Below are 14,596 nucleotides of genomic sequence, written 5' to 3' on the forward strand. Positions count from 1 at the left end.
TTGGAGAATCTCAACCACTGTAAGAGGGTTTTTGTGGGTTCTCTTTCATTTTTGTGGGTTCTCTTTCATTGAATCTTGTCTCTGTCTTTAAAATAATGTAGGGTTCTATCCAAAAGTTTTACATAGAAAAACATATGGTTTTTGTTTGGAATTTTATTTTATTTTACTGTGAAATTGAAGGAAAAAAATTGCAATCATTTTTGGAATATCTCAGCCACCTTTAGAGGTTTGTTTTTGTGGGTTTTTTTTGATTGAATCTTGTCTCCATCTTTAAAATAATGTAGGGTTCTATTCAAAAGTTAAATTAACATTACATGGAAAAACATATGGTTTTTGTTTGAAATTTTATTTTATTGTGAAATTGAAGGAAAAAAATTGCAATCTTTGGAAAAAAATCTCAACCACGGTTAGAGGTTTTTTGTGGGTTCTCTTTGATTGAAACTTGTCTCAATATTTAAAATAATGCAGGGTTCTATCCAAAAGTTAATTAACATTACATAGAAAAACCTATGGTTTTTGTTTGGAGTTTTATTTTATTTTATTAATTTTTATTTTATTGTGAAATTGAAGGAAAAAAATTGCAATATACCTTGTATGAGCTCATAAATCAATTTTTAAGCTATATATCCATTTATATGATCAGAAAAAATTGCCAAGCATAAGTTTTGTTAATTACATCAAATGTGAAGTAAAAAATTTGGTTCCACCCAACTAGGAAAAAAACAGTTTGTTTAGTTGGAAAAAACACAAAAAACTTATAATTTGGAACTTAGAAATTTTATGCTATTTCTATCCCATATAGATTGTTCCTTTAATACTGGTGAAAGAACTCATAAGCTCGTCCATTTTATTGTTTCATTGCTCCTTGATTAGATTTAATTGGGCAGTTAATTAATTTTCTTGAGTTTAACTTAGGGAAATAAGCTTAATTAATCACTGTTATTTGGGGTAAATTGATTTTTCTCCAGAGACATCTAGAAAAGTCACTTGATGGAAAGGTCATTTTATCCATCAATTGTGATTAGATCATCGTTGTTGATTTGTCAACGAGAGATTATAAGAGGAGATCAAGGGTCGTTTGGAGAACACACCGAGACACAAAGTTTTAGTGAGAGCAATGATGTAGAGGCAATTCAGGGACATCAATAGTTGAGGATTCAATAGAGATTTCTGGAGAGATTCTTCACAACGATTTCTAAGGAGAATTGAAGGTTGATTTTTTCGCAGTGAGAGGTCGATTTTCTTGTAGTGTGAGTTGCTCCAACAGGGTGTGCTAATTACACATTGTTTTGTGGGACGGTGACAGGTGTTTTGGAGGTGAGCACAAAGCATGATGATGCGTGCAGAGGATGTGTGTTGGGGAAGTTTGTGAAGGCATCTTTTGCAAGGAGTGACAATATATCACAAGGTATCTTAGACCTTGTACATTCAGACATATGTGGGCCAATATTTACAAGATCTCTTAGAGGGTACAAATACTTTTGTACTTTTATCGATGATTTCTCCAAGAAGGCTAGTATCTATTTCTTGAAGATCAAGGAAGAGATCTTCAACCGCTTTCAAAAGTTCAAGGCTGTAGTGGAGAATGCGGCAGGGAAAAATATAGACTCTTTGGTCAAACGATGGAGGTGAGTACACTAGCAAGGAGATCCATGAGTTTTGTACCAGGGCAAGAATCAGTGAAGAGTATGCAATTCCTTACAACCTACAACATAATGGGGTTGCTGGAAGAACCAATTGATTTCAGCGGCAACATGAGTGACGCTGTATGACCAGGATTTCCCAAATTATTTATGGTCCGAGGCATGCAATTAATGGTTTATATTTAGGACAGGGTACCACATAGAGTGTTTGGAAAGATAACTCTGTTGAGGATTTCACTAGGAAGAGACCAGAGGTCAGTGATTTTAGGATATTTGGATGCTTAGCGGATTGTCACATTCCAGGGGAGACAGTAAAAGTTAGATAAAAGTATAGAGCCAAGTTGCTTCGTTGGGTACAATGAAACCTCGAAGGCATACAATATCTTCATCCCAAGAGCTGGGAGGATTATAGTCAGGCGGGATGTCAAGTTCATGGAGTAAGAGAAATAAAGAAAAGGTCTTGATTATATTTAATTAACTTTTTAAGTCTAACTTAGAGAAATAAACTTTATTAATTAGTGTTAATTGGGGTAAATCTACTTTTCTCTAGAGGCATCCAAAAAAGTCACTTGATGGAGTCAAGACAATCTTAGCCATTGAATTTGATTAGATCATAGCTGTTGATTTGTTAATGAGAGATTATAAGAGGATATCAAGGGTAATTTGGACAACACATCGAGGCCCAATTTGTAGTGAGAGAAACGATGCAGAGGCAACACAGGGACATCAGTGGTAGGGGTTTTAGTAGTGATTTCCAAAGAGATTCATCACAACAATTTCTAAGGAGAGATGGAGATCGATTTTTCTGTATGGAGAGCTAATTTTCCAACAACGCGAGTTGCTTCAAAAGGGAGTGCAAATCATTGATGAGGCTCATCAAAAGGTAAATTATATGGGCCTTAATGCCACTCTCCAGCATATTAAAATAAACTTTTCTCACATTCTTTTACATATTTTATTATATTTTTCTTAGTGAGAAGGGTAAATGTGAGATGTTATGTCATGTGGCCTAATGTGCATTAATTGCAGGATTTTGAGCAGTTTTTGGCTAATTTAAGTGCATGCACTTGAAGTAGACAAGGAAGAGGGATTTTAAGATATTGGATCTCCCTCTTTAACTCCATAATCACTTGAATATTCCTCCACCAGATCTCATCAGCTCAGAGATGCAAGTAGCCAAGCCCGCCAAGTTCATTGGCAACCAAGCCAGTGATAGTTGAAGACAACTTAATCTTGAGTTTGGGAGCCAAGTCTCCCTAATTTTAAGGACGCTGTTGGTAGCTTTAGTTGTATAAATAATAAGGCCTAAGGCCCCATTAGGATTCAACTTTTTTAGAGCTAAGACATTGTGACTGGTTACTCTTATGTATTTTTGACATTTTGATGAGAACGAGAAGCATTTCCTTGATCCGACATTGAATTGACTCAGAGGGCTGAGGCTATTGGGTTAGGGCCCAACCCTCGCAGTAGAGGTTCTTGTTTTTGTATATGTATGCTTAAATTACATTCATAGTTAGTCGCTGAAGTTATTTATGCTTTGTTTCATTTACAAGTACTTGAATGATTGTTTAGTTTTGCTTCCATTAGTTGAAAAGGTAGATCCATGGTACAATAGTGAAAGTGAATACTTTAGAAAAGCTTGTGATATTGGCCTCTTCCTCATCTTCCTCATGGGATCATGGTTTGAGGGCACCACTCTCACAACCCCCAAAACAAATTTGCCTCTTTAGATCATTGCATGGCTAGTGTTATTGATTGAGTAGATTACTGATAATAATTCTTTATTGTATTTCAAAGATTTCACCATTAGCCATCAATAACTATGTTTTTCCTAAATATAACTCATCTTTTCCATATTTAAATAAGTTATGCATAACTGAATGAAAGAATGTGTGTTTTTGCAGGAGTTTCTGATATGCAAGGAGAACTCATTTCACCAGTGTCATCCAAGTCTTCTTCACCCATATTGCCAAAGTCTACCAAGCCCTAATCCAAATTTCTGTTTGTAGCAAAGTGGGTATCTTCCTTGAGCAAATCCAACCATCTTAAGGAGTTGGGTTGAGCCTTGGGTAATGTACACCTCCTCTATGCCTTATACCACTATCAGAGACCTTTCCCACACTTTATTCCACCTCTGTTACCTTCCTGTAACTTTCAGCGTGTTTCTTGTAGTAAACTAGGACATCCTGTAGTACTACATGAAACCTTATAGCGGTTTGTTTTAAGCTCGAATTGAGCAAAAATGATCATCTGGGCTTGGGTTCCATGCCCTCAATACCATTCTGGACTTGTTTCCCCATGGCTTTCTCCCCTGCAAAAGATCAAATTGGTTCACTTAGCATTTACATTTATAAAATTGAAAATAAAAAAGTCTCTTTTATGCAATTTCTAGTTAGTACATGCACACACCAATGATAGTAGTTCCAGGATAATTTCCATGCTTACTTAGCCTAAATAAATAGATGTTAGAATGCAAGGTTAAATTAGGTCTCTTTTGCAAGTAATATGTGTAAATGCTTAGCTAGATAATTTCATGTCACTTCATAGCACATTCTAATTCAACATTTTCATTTCTAGAGTAGGCAACATTTTCTTTCTGCATTAAAGATAGTTTTCCATTTGCTGTTAGAAGTCAGATTCCTAGTCAATAAAATACTAGTTTGAAAAACCTTAGTGGTCTATTGCCCAAGTTGAAAAGTGACAAGAGTATACCATTGCATCCACTATGTATACAACACTGTCACTTCCAAGTTTGTACGAACCCCAGGTTGATGAAGTAAAGTTGGTAGCCCTAGGAGTTACAACATCCTTGCTGCAACACTGGAGATCATCGATTACAAAGATAGAAAATGCAAATTTCTCAGAGTGGGGAGAATTTTCGAGCAAAGGAATTTGTACAGGAGAGATCGATTTACATAGGAGGATTGATTTTCCAGTTGAGGTTGAGATTTTCTATTGGAGGTTGAGGTAATTTTTCTAGCCAGTGCAAGTTTCCAGGAGGGTCGAGTTTCATGGCTAGGTTGCGAGGTCCCTTCCAAGTCCTCCCCTTCCCAAGCACTTGTGTGTCCCAAAGAATTTTTGCGCACTTTCCATCCCTGTTGATAGAATGGGCAGGGCATGAAAACATGCATTACTGTTTCATCATTTTTCTTGCACAAGGAGCACCATCTCACCCCAATCATAATTGCAAGATATCCAAAGTGGGAACCTTCTTATCCATCAGACACCACATGAGAAGTTTTGATTTTGCAAGGCACATAGATTTCCAAACCCCTTTCCACCACCATTTCAAATTTGCTAAAGCTTCGACAACTATTAGAGATATATATATCCAAACTTGCGGGTGTAGATTCCTGTCGGGGAATTATTCCAAATTAGCTCATCCTCTGTTTTTGTTTATCTTATATGGCCGTCAGTTAGAGAATTCAAGTAGCCGCACCAATATTCTTTATACTCCTCTAATCCCAACTCTTTAGAAGAGAGCCACCCTTACCTCCAAATTGTAGAGTTGGAAGGGCTAATAATGTGAGTGAGTGTGATTCGGATTGGATCATTACATTGTTTTTCATCCATCTCGATGCATTCAGAGTGGAAACTATGGAGGAATCAACTCATGGGACCGTTTTTATCGTTGGACCCAGTTTGGTGAGACATGGTCTAAAACCTTTAGGGAGAGTTTTGAGGCATCAAACAACGATTTTTGGGGGTAAAATTTTGTTGCTTTAACACAACACCTTTTCATGCTATTTTACACACAAAGATCTTACCAACAACGCAAGAAGCGCATCGATCGAACTCTGTATGAAAAAGTTATGCCACTTAAAAGCTAACCTTCCTGTTTTCACACTTATAGTTCAGGAAGATGTCGCATCAACCCCCATTATTCATGGAAAAGGGGCTAGCCATGAGTTTTTGGTGTAAAAGACTTTAGGAGAGTCTATATTGTAACTCTAGTTAAGAGTTTATGTAGTAACCACTAGTAGGCTATCGCGTTGTGTTATAACTAGACCACTAGGTGGAAGATGATTCCATTCTTTCGAGAGCTTTTTGTTCCATAGCTGAGCAAAGATAGCCAGGAGAGAAAGGAGGTAGAGCACACAGAGAGGATCTGTGCACAATAGCATCCCACGAGCCACAAACATTACTTCTTTGTACCTGTAACCATATTTTTAGACAGAGAAAGAGAGCAAAGCGACCTCACCTTCTAGGTGGGTTTTCTCTGGAAATGGTTTCTTAGAGCATATCTTGTGTCTTATGTGTGTGTGTAAACTTATTTTGTTGTTCCCTACTTTTCTGCATAATTTCCATTTGCATGCATGCACTAATTACAGTGAAATTTATAGATATAGAAGTTTAATAAAATTGTAATAGTGTAAAAGTTTAGAATTTTAATATATTGTTATTAGATCTGTTGTGACGAATTGTCCAATGGAATATCCACGAATTTTTATGGATCATTTGGTATCAGAGAAGGTGTCTTTTGGTATTTTGTGGAGATTGGAAGGATCTAGATTGGTGGGCCAAAAATCGTAAAACCCTAATCATGGCTGACGAATATGTAAATGAACCTCGTGATCTTGCAGAGGTAAGGTTTACGTGGTTGGAACAAGAAGTCGCAAATATCAACCACAGTGTAGACTTCCTCATGACGGCCTTGAATAAAAAGCTGGGGATATTTGGAGAAGATGGGGGTTTGAATGCAAAGGACTAATCATAACGAGGATCAGAAGATCAGAGAGAAATGGAGAACTAGTCGAAGAAAGAATCCAGAAAATATCAACCCGGTTTTAGTGTCGTGAATCAGTCCCTGTTTAAAATGGAAGCAAAAGTCGATATCAAGCCATATCACAACGAGATTGATGCTCTGAAGCTGAACCATTGGTTGCAATAAGTAGAAGTTTATTTCAACGTCCATCATATTGAGGAAGGACAAAAAATCTCATTTGCGTAGCTGAAATTGGAGGGCCATGCATGAATTGGTGGGATATCCACATGAAAACCATGAGGTTGGAGGGATATCCACATGAGAACCTTGAGGTTGGAGGGAGAACCTCCAATGACTAAGTGGGAATAGTTCAAAACCCTCATCAAGTCACAATTTTATCCCATTGGGTACGTGGAGGACCAGTGGATACAATGGCATTACTTCAGGAAAAATCCAGGGAAAAGCATGCTAGAGTATACCACAAAATTCAGGAATATGGCTATAATGTTAGGTAACTGATGCAGGAGAATATCCTATTTTTTATTTATTTCATTTGGAAAAGCTTAGAAAAATTCTAGATTTTGTGAGACTTCTAGACTTTTCTCGAGATTAAGTAGTTCAAATAGATTCCTATAATTAAGAGGATTTCTCTCAACTTCCTCCAAATATCTAGGAATGAGTTCTCTCTTTGAGAATTCAAGAGTTTTCCTCGTCCAAAATAAGTAGCCATGTAATTCATTTGTAAAACCAAGTTTTGAGAGAAAATAATTCAATGAATTGTGTGTTTGTTAATTTGTTCATCTCGACTCTGCATCAGTAACTCTCCAAAGAACCTAGATTACTCCTAAAGTATTTGGGGGGTTTGTACCGCCATCTGTGTGAGCAAGTGATGTTGTTCAAGCCCAAATCGGTGGATGAGTCTTGTGTGCAGGCACAGTGCCCGAAGAACATAGGTTTGAAAAGAGCGTAATTAAGTGGATTGAAGCAAAAGGAGCAACATGAAACTTCTAAGGAGGGGAAGAAGAAAAAAGGGGGAAATGATAAAAGACGGTAGCCACAACACACTAGTGCAAAGATCCTAGAAATCACTGAAACCACACTGCAACATTGATGGCCACATGTTATGCATATTTATCCCTCTTGCGAACAAGAGCGATCTCCCTAGACCTCAGAGAAATTTAGTAACAAACAACAAGGAACTACTACCTTTCCGTAGATGGCGATTCACTGAAACAAACACTATGATCGAGGTCACTTACAGTTTAATCAAAATTCCTGATGAATTCCCTTTCAGATCTTTCGACCATCCGCTTCTCCTTGATGCTTAAGAGACCTTCCCATCACTTCCCACAACTTCTCCATGATGTCCTGAAGGAGATCTGCATAAACAGAAACATACACAAGACCAAAACATCTAGTATATAAAATAAGAGATAAATGAACTAATTAACTCAATCATATATCATAAATTGATCAATATGCAATCATAATCTATGTGGGTGATCAAATAATCCCACAAATTATATCAACAAAGACATAATTGAGAAAGAAAAGTTGTTTCTATATTAATAAAATGGAGAATAGACTTACAACCTTGAATGATTTGATTTAGAATATTAGTTTGCAGTGCTAAGATCTTTCTCAAATTATAAACAAAATGCTTCAGTGTGCTTAAGGATTCATCAATTTTTGCAAGTAAAATGAAGAGTTTTTATGTTAATTTTATGAACAATTTAGCATAAATCAGAAACTGAACAACAACATAAACATACAAAACATCATCAAAAACACATTACAACAAGCATATGATAAAGGTGTTCACCCTTCCTAGACTACGTCTCCTTGGTTCAACTTCCAATGGCTTGAGCCTCTCTACTATGCTCAAAAGTGTAAAAATCCGTGTTTACAACACTCAAATGCTTTTGAAACTTGCTCCAATCAGTCCAGAATATTAAAAAATGTCTATCTAGCCTCTTTTTGTAACCAATTTGGTGGAAAAATGAAGAATTTATGACTTTCCCTTGTTTTTCCATTAGTCGCTCCACAAATTGCCCCATTTCCGGTATGATCCTACAAATTAGCCCTAAAAACGCGCTAATTGGGCAAAAATTTCACCGCACGGCGGGCCATAATCCGTCTGCACCGACTGTCCATCGCAAATCACAATCAGCGTAAAAAAACCCGGCGGTCTTATGGTCTTGTGAACATGGCAGGCAATGTGCAATTGCGATGTGGCGGACCCGACGGGAGTATTAACTGGAACCTAAAGTCGCATCGCATTCGGGATCCTTTCGCATTTCGCAATCAGAGGATAACCTAATGCGGGTCTTTATATATGCGGGAATTTGCACCGTTTCGATTTGCGATTACAATATTGCATTGTAACCCAAACCTGCCAGGGCTGATTTTCCGTATTGCCTTCCCTTCGTCGATATGTGATTGCAATCTATCGCATTGTGCTATGAAAGCCTTCCCGTTTGCCTTATCGCATCGCATCCTTCTCTGCTCGGGGGCCGATTTTTAACGCCGACTTGCCTGCGATTGCGATTTGTGACATGCGGGGGCCAATGAAGGCTTGCCGCTTGGCACCTCCTCACTGCTGAAGGACCTTGCCACATCATCCAATCCTGCCATGTGAGCAAGTCAAACCTAAACTTTGACTTGCTATAACTTCTGCATATGAGCTCGGATTTGAGTTCCGTTTACATCGTTGGAATCAGAATGACGAGCTCTTCGATCTGAAGCTAAGTTGATCAAGATTATGAAACTTTGATTTTTGAGCCTAATTTTGAGCACTTGATCACTCCTCCTCATTGGAAGTCTTTTGAACCCCAAAAGATCACTTTCAATTGTCCAGCAAGTGAGGGTATAGTTCCCTCACCTTTCCAATCTCGATCCATTGATCACTAAATTAGAACTTGTGATCTGCACGATTCTTGTCGTGCCTTGCTGTGTACTTGCCTTTGCCCTTTTCAAGCTGTTCTTGCACTCTTTCATGTACCATTTGGAGTCGTTCAATAAACTCTTGGGCTGTGTCCATGTTATTATTAGTAGAAACATCCTTCTTACCAAGATGATACAATACATTATGATGCAAATGGTAAACAAATTCCTCCACTTGGTTCCTTTGACTCAAGCTTGAATATACATCTTGAAAGTATGTATTTTTCTGAACATAACTTTCATGTTAAACAAATGATGCTTGAACACAGTAGCTATACAAAATATAGGCCTAGAAAGTACATCAACAAACTTGTCGCTTATACCTTTCTTATACCTTTCGACCGAGTGGAATAGTAGAAGAAAACCCATCCAATGGAAGTGCCTTTGTTGCTACAATTTAAACATTTTATCATTGAAAATTTCTGAATGAAAAGAGATGGGCTTACCACATTGCAAATAGACTGTGCCCATGGCATAGTCACATACAACAACCTGAAACTTAAATGACTGTCTCAAGTATGGAAAAGAAAGTACTGGAGCTGTACTGATCTTTTGTTTTAAAGCATCCAATGCCTCTCGTTATTTGCCTCCCACTGGAAGACCTTTTTCACAACTGCCAACGAATGCAAATGAACTACAATAGAAGAAAAATTAACAAAATTTCTCCTCCAACATTGGGCTGCTCCCAAAAAACCTCTTATCCAAATGACTATCTTGAGCTTGCCTGCGTAAATTACGAGCAGAGCAAAGGCATCTGCGGCTTCATTGGGATGTATGATTCTTTCACCTCTGTCTGCAGGAATGGAGTCAATATCACCATAGACTATTACAACATTAAACTTGGAGAGGTCTAGCTTCAACTCACCTTCTCCATGTCCCACACAGACTGCCAAAAAGCCCTTAGGAACTTGAACGCGCTTGGAAGAACCAATTTTACGATTCAAGTACATCAAAGAAGTTTTATCCAACATATAATTTGACATCTTCAGAAAAAAATGTTCTTGACATACGACATCAAGTATTTTTTTCTCACACATGACATGTTCATAACGAAATTTTCTGAAAATGAAAATGTCATCCGAGTAGACTATCATGTCTAGAAATGGCTTCAACACATCTTTCTTCATATGTGTAAAAGTAGCAGGAGCATGGAAAATATTGAAAATCATAACAATCCATTCAAACAAACCTTGCTTGATTTTAAATGTCGTCTTCCCAATATCTCCTTCAACAACTCTACTTTGATGAAAACCACTTCTTGAATCCAATTCAAAGAAATTTTTGCCATTCTTCTCAGGCGCCAAAACAAGAGGTGCACCACACGGTAAAGGAGTAGGCCGAATGATCCTTTTATTTCTGCGCTTTCCATCACTGACATCTTGTACATGCCAATGTTAGGAAGAAGACACTTTTGCTGCAACTGTAACTTAGGTTGGATTCCCCTCTTGGGAAGTAATCCCTTTGATTCCTGAAACATTTCATCAGATTGGTTAACAACGTCAACCAAATCAGTTTTCAAATTCGAATTACAACCATCAAATGCTTCATAATCAATATCATTCTCAGGTTTGATCATGAGAAGCACAAAATTCTTGCTCGAATTCACTAGTCTTTTCATCTGCCCTGCATTAACAAGTGAAAGATTTGTTTTTTTGCTGTGAGCTCTCACAATATATTCTACTCCATTTTTGAATATGTGATATTTGTTTTCATGTCGATGGAAAATAGCTTTTCTGTCATAAAGGTATGGGCTGCCCAAAACAATGCCACAGATATCTAACGACACAACGTCAAGCTCCACTTCATCTATGAATTTTGCAGTGATTGTGAATTTCAATTTACACTTTCTCGTAACCTGCAATTGCACATTGTCACATACCCATCCAAGTGGATACGGTTTATGATGTGGAACAATTTCTAGATTTAAACTCTTGACAATGTTTTCAGAGATAAGATTGGCTTGAGAGCCGCTATCGAACAACGTATCAATCTTGTTATGTTTCGATATCACCCTTATGTGAAACAATTCTATTCTCCTCTTTTCATTTGGAGTTTCATTATGTGAGTTTGAAGAACTAGTGCTGGAAATGGATTCCTTTCCTTGAAACCCCATGGCTGTGATTTTTGTTTCATCGCTTGATTCAGATCCCAAATCCTCTTCTTGAGTGATTGAAACAGTGTTTTCTTTTCCTTTGTTGTTTAATTTCTTTGGTTTCATTTTGGCATGAAGCTTCCAACAATGAGCTTCATGGTGACCCTCTCTGGAACAATGTTTACATATTGTTTTCTCTCTTTCCTTTTTAATGGATGCATTTTTCTTTCCCTTGAAAGCATTTTCTTTTCGCTTACTCTCAAATGGATTTTTACTATCTTTTTCTGGGGTGCTTTTTCCTCTTTCCTCAAGATGAGTGGCTTGCACACACACATCATCTAGGTTATTGGGATTAAACATTACGATAGTATGCCTAAGGTAACTTTGTAAACCCCCTATGTAATTCAACAATGTGTCCTGTGATTGCAAATCTACACCTAACATCAGATACCTTTTTATGAATTTTTGGGTGTAATCTTGCACATTTTGACCTTTTAGCTGTCTAAGGTTTCGCCAATTCATGATGGATTTCTGCATATAAGCTAGAGGGTAGAATTGTCTTTTAATTGCAACAATGAAATCATTCCAAGAAATTGAGATCTTACCGTGTTTTTTTATTATCTCCTCTTGGGTCTTTGATTCCTACCATACTAGTGCTACACCCTCCATTATCAAAGAAGCTAACTGAATATTTATGTCATCCTATTGAAGGTTTTGAATCCTACAATAGACCTCCAACTGACGAATCCAATTATCAAGCTTCTTTGCATTCACTTCACCATTATTCATGGACAACTCGAATTTAACATCAAGTTTTAAAAATGTGATTTACCAGTTCCTTTTGAAGAATGATGATGAGTATGAGTAAGGTTGTATTAGTGGAAGAGGGTGAAGATGATTGTGATGAAGAAGATGGTGGAGAGGGTGGAAGTTTGTCTCCATTCCCGTTACCTCATTTTCCATTACCTCCTCCTGAAGAGTCTTCTCCTTTGGGAGGTTTGGAACTTTCCTCTTGCAACCTGGTATTCCTCTCTTCATAGAGAACCTTCATCATCTCTGTCATATCAAAGAAAGCATTTCTGAAGGTCTTCTCATTTTTAGTCATGTTTGTAGGTTCTCCTCTATGAGACATGATCTTTGGAGTTTTAACTGCAACTTGAGGCTGACCTGGTGTTGGATATTGTGGCAACCTTTCTCTTCTTGCTCTTAACCCAACTTCAGGGATTCCAACCAACTTTCCTTCACCTCTTTTGAGTTTTAACCTTGTAAGCATGACATAAAATTGCAAACAATTAAATCCTTCTTTCGCAAAGCAAACCTAGTGCTTTGATACCAAATTGATTTGATTTAGAATATTAGTTTTCAGTGCCAAGATCTTCCTTAGATTATAAACAAAATGATTTCATTGTGCTTAAGGATTGATAAATTTTTGCAAGTAAAATGAAGAGTTTTTATGTTTTTTTTTTTTTTGACATTAACGGTTATGATTTTAATTTAAGGCGGCAAACAGCCTGCCGCTGGCGATTACATTTCAGAGGGAGAGTTCATAGCTTCATTTAAATGTTCCTGTCTGAAGGAGAGGGATCCTCTCTGTTCTATCAATCTCACACCCAGAACAATGATTTGCACCACCGCGGATCAGAACAGTAGCATTGGTTGCATTGATTATAGAGGCTTCCGCTAGAATGAATGAGTTACCCAGCTTTGACCGCTGAAACTATTGAGGTCAGCTGATAGACCTTCTCTGTTCCAGTATACAACGGAAATCGAGCCTTCCTCAGATTCTTTGGAGGGTATACAGGTGGTTTGAGCATTTTTAAAGCACAGAGCCGCGTTATTTGAAGGCGGAGAAGGCTTACTGGGCTTCTTCCTTGTGTAACCGGAATCCACCACAGCAAGCGCTTTTTGGGGAAGATCTTTCAACTGTTTCGTCTCTTATATGAGAACCTTCTCAGCAAATCCGATACTAAGGAGCTTCATGGGTTGCTATTCCTTGTCTGTAAGCCCCGGCAAAGGGTCCACTGCCCAGATCCTTATTCCATGATTGTCAAAGCACAGAAAGGCACCATTGTTACTGAAATGCAGGCAGAGAAGGAGCACTCTTGCCTGACTCTCCTTTTGCTCTTAGGGTGAATGAAATGGACCCAGGTTATTTTTCTCATTGCCAATTACAAACATAGCGAACACTACTTCTAATGCAAGGTGAGAGTGATATCTGAACTGGAAACAAGGCTTCTTACAGCTTTGAGGCTAACCAGTGGGAAGGACCAGGGATGCAGGGGAAGGACAGAGCTTTGAAAACCAAAGGATCCAATACAGCAGAACGGACTGCTAAACCTTAAGGAATAGGACTGTAGGATTCCCTTAAGTTAACCACCAGAACTCTTCGATTGCATCTTGAGCCAAGATTGGCCTCCAAGTCTGCTTGAGAGTTGAGCCCTCTTAGAATGTGAAAGAAGGAGATTTTCTTGAACTTTGGCAACAGGAGATGAATTTTTTTGATAACAGTGGCTAGATGGATCTGATGAGGAGAATTATGATCGAACATTGCCTGGATGATGAGCCTAGAGTCTCCAAATACACAGAGGGAGCGGATGTTTTGATTGATTGCCAGGTTCAGCCCTTGCCACAGTGCTAGGGCCTCTGCTCTATTATTGGTTTCGATGCCCAGGCCCCAATGGAATCTCAATTCGGTTACTCCTCCAGGGTTCAAGAGAACCCCTCCACTGCCTGCCTCCCCAGGGTTTCCCTTAGAAGCCCCATCAAAGAACAAACAATAATCGTCTAAGGTTGATCTCCATTTTATAAACTCCTGTTCCTCCAATCTGATCTCCCAGTTGGTATGGATAGGAGCAGATAGGTCGGATCTATCATTCAGGTTCGGAACCAGTTCTTGGATCCATTGCTCCTCTTCTTTGTCCAGCTTTAATTCATTTCTAGGGATAGTATTGGCTTCCAAAGCCTCGCCAAGTAGAGCTTTGATTTTAGAAATTACCCGAGTAGGATTGCAGCTTTCATCTCTAAATGTCCTGTTATTCCTTTCCAGCCACAGCTTCCAGCATATAAACTTAGGGATCCACATCCAGCTTATTTTGAGAAAATTTTTTCTTTTAAGGCTAAAGGGAGATTGATTGACCCAGGTTCGGAATAGATTGGATATACTTTCTTGAAGAACGAAGTTTACATGGTTTAACCTCAGAATTCCCCTCCATA

The sequence above is a fragment of the Pinus tabuliformis genome, chromosome X, assembly GCF_031772625.1.
Source record: "Pinus tabuliformis cultivar Carrire ecotype Pingquan chromosome X, CPIR1, whole genome shotgun sequence".
NCBI lineage: Eukaryota > Viridiplantae > Streptophyta > Pinopsida > Pinales > Pinaceae > Pinus > Pinus tabuliformis.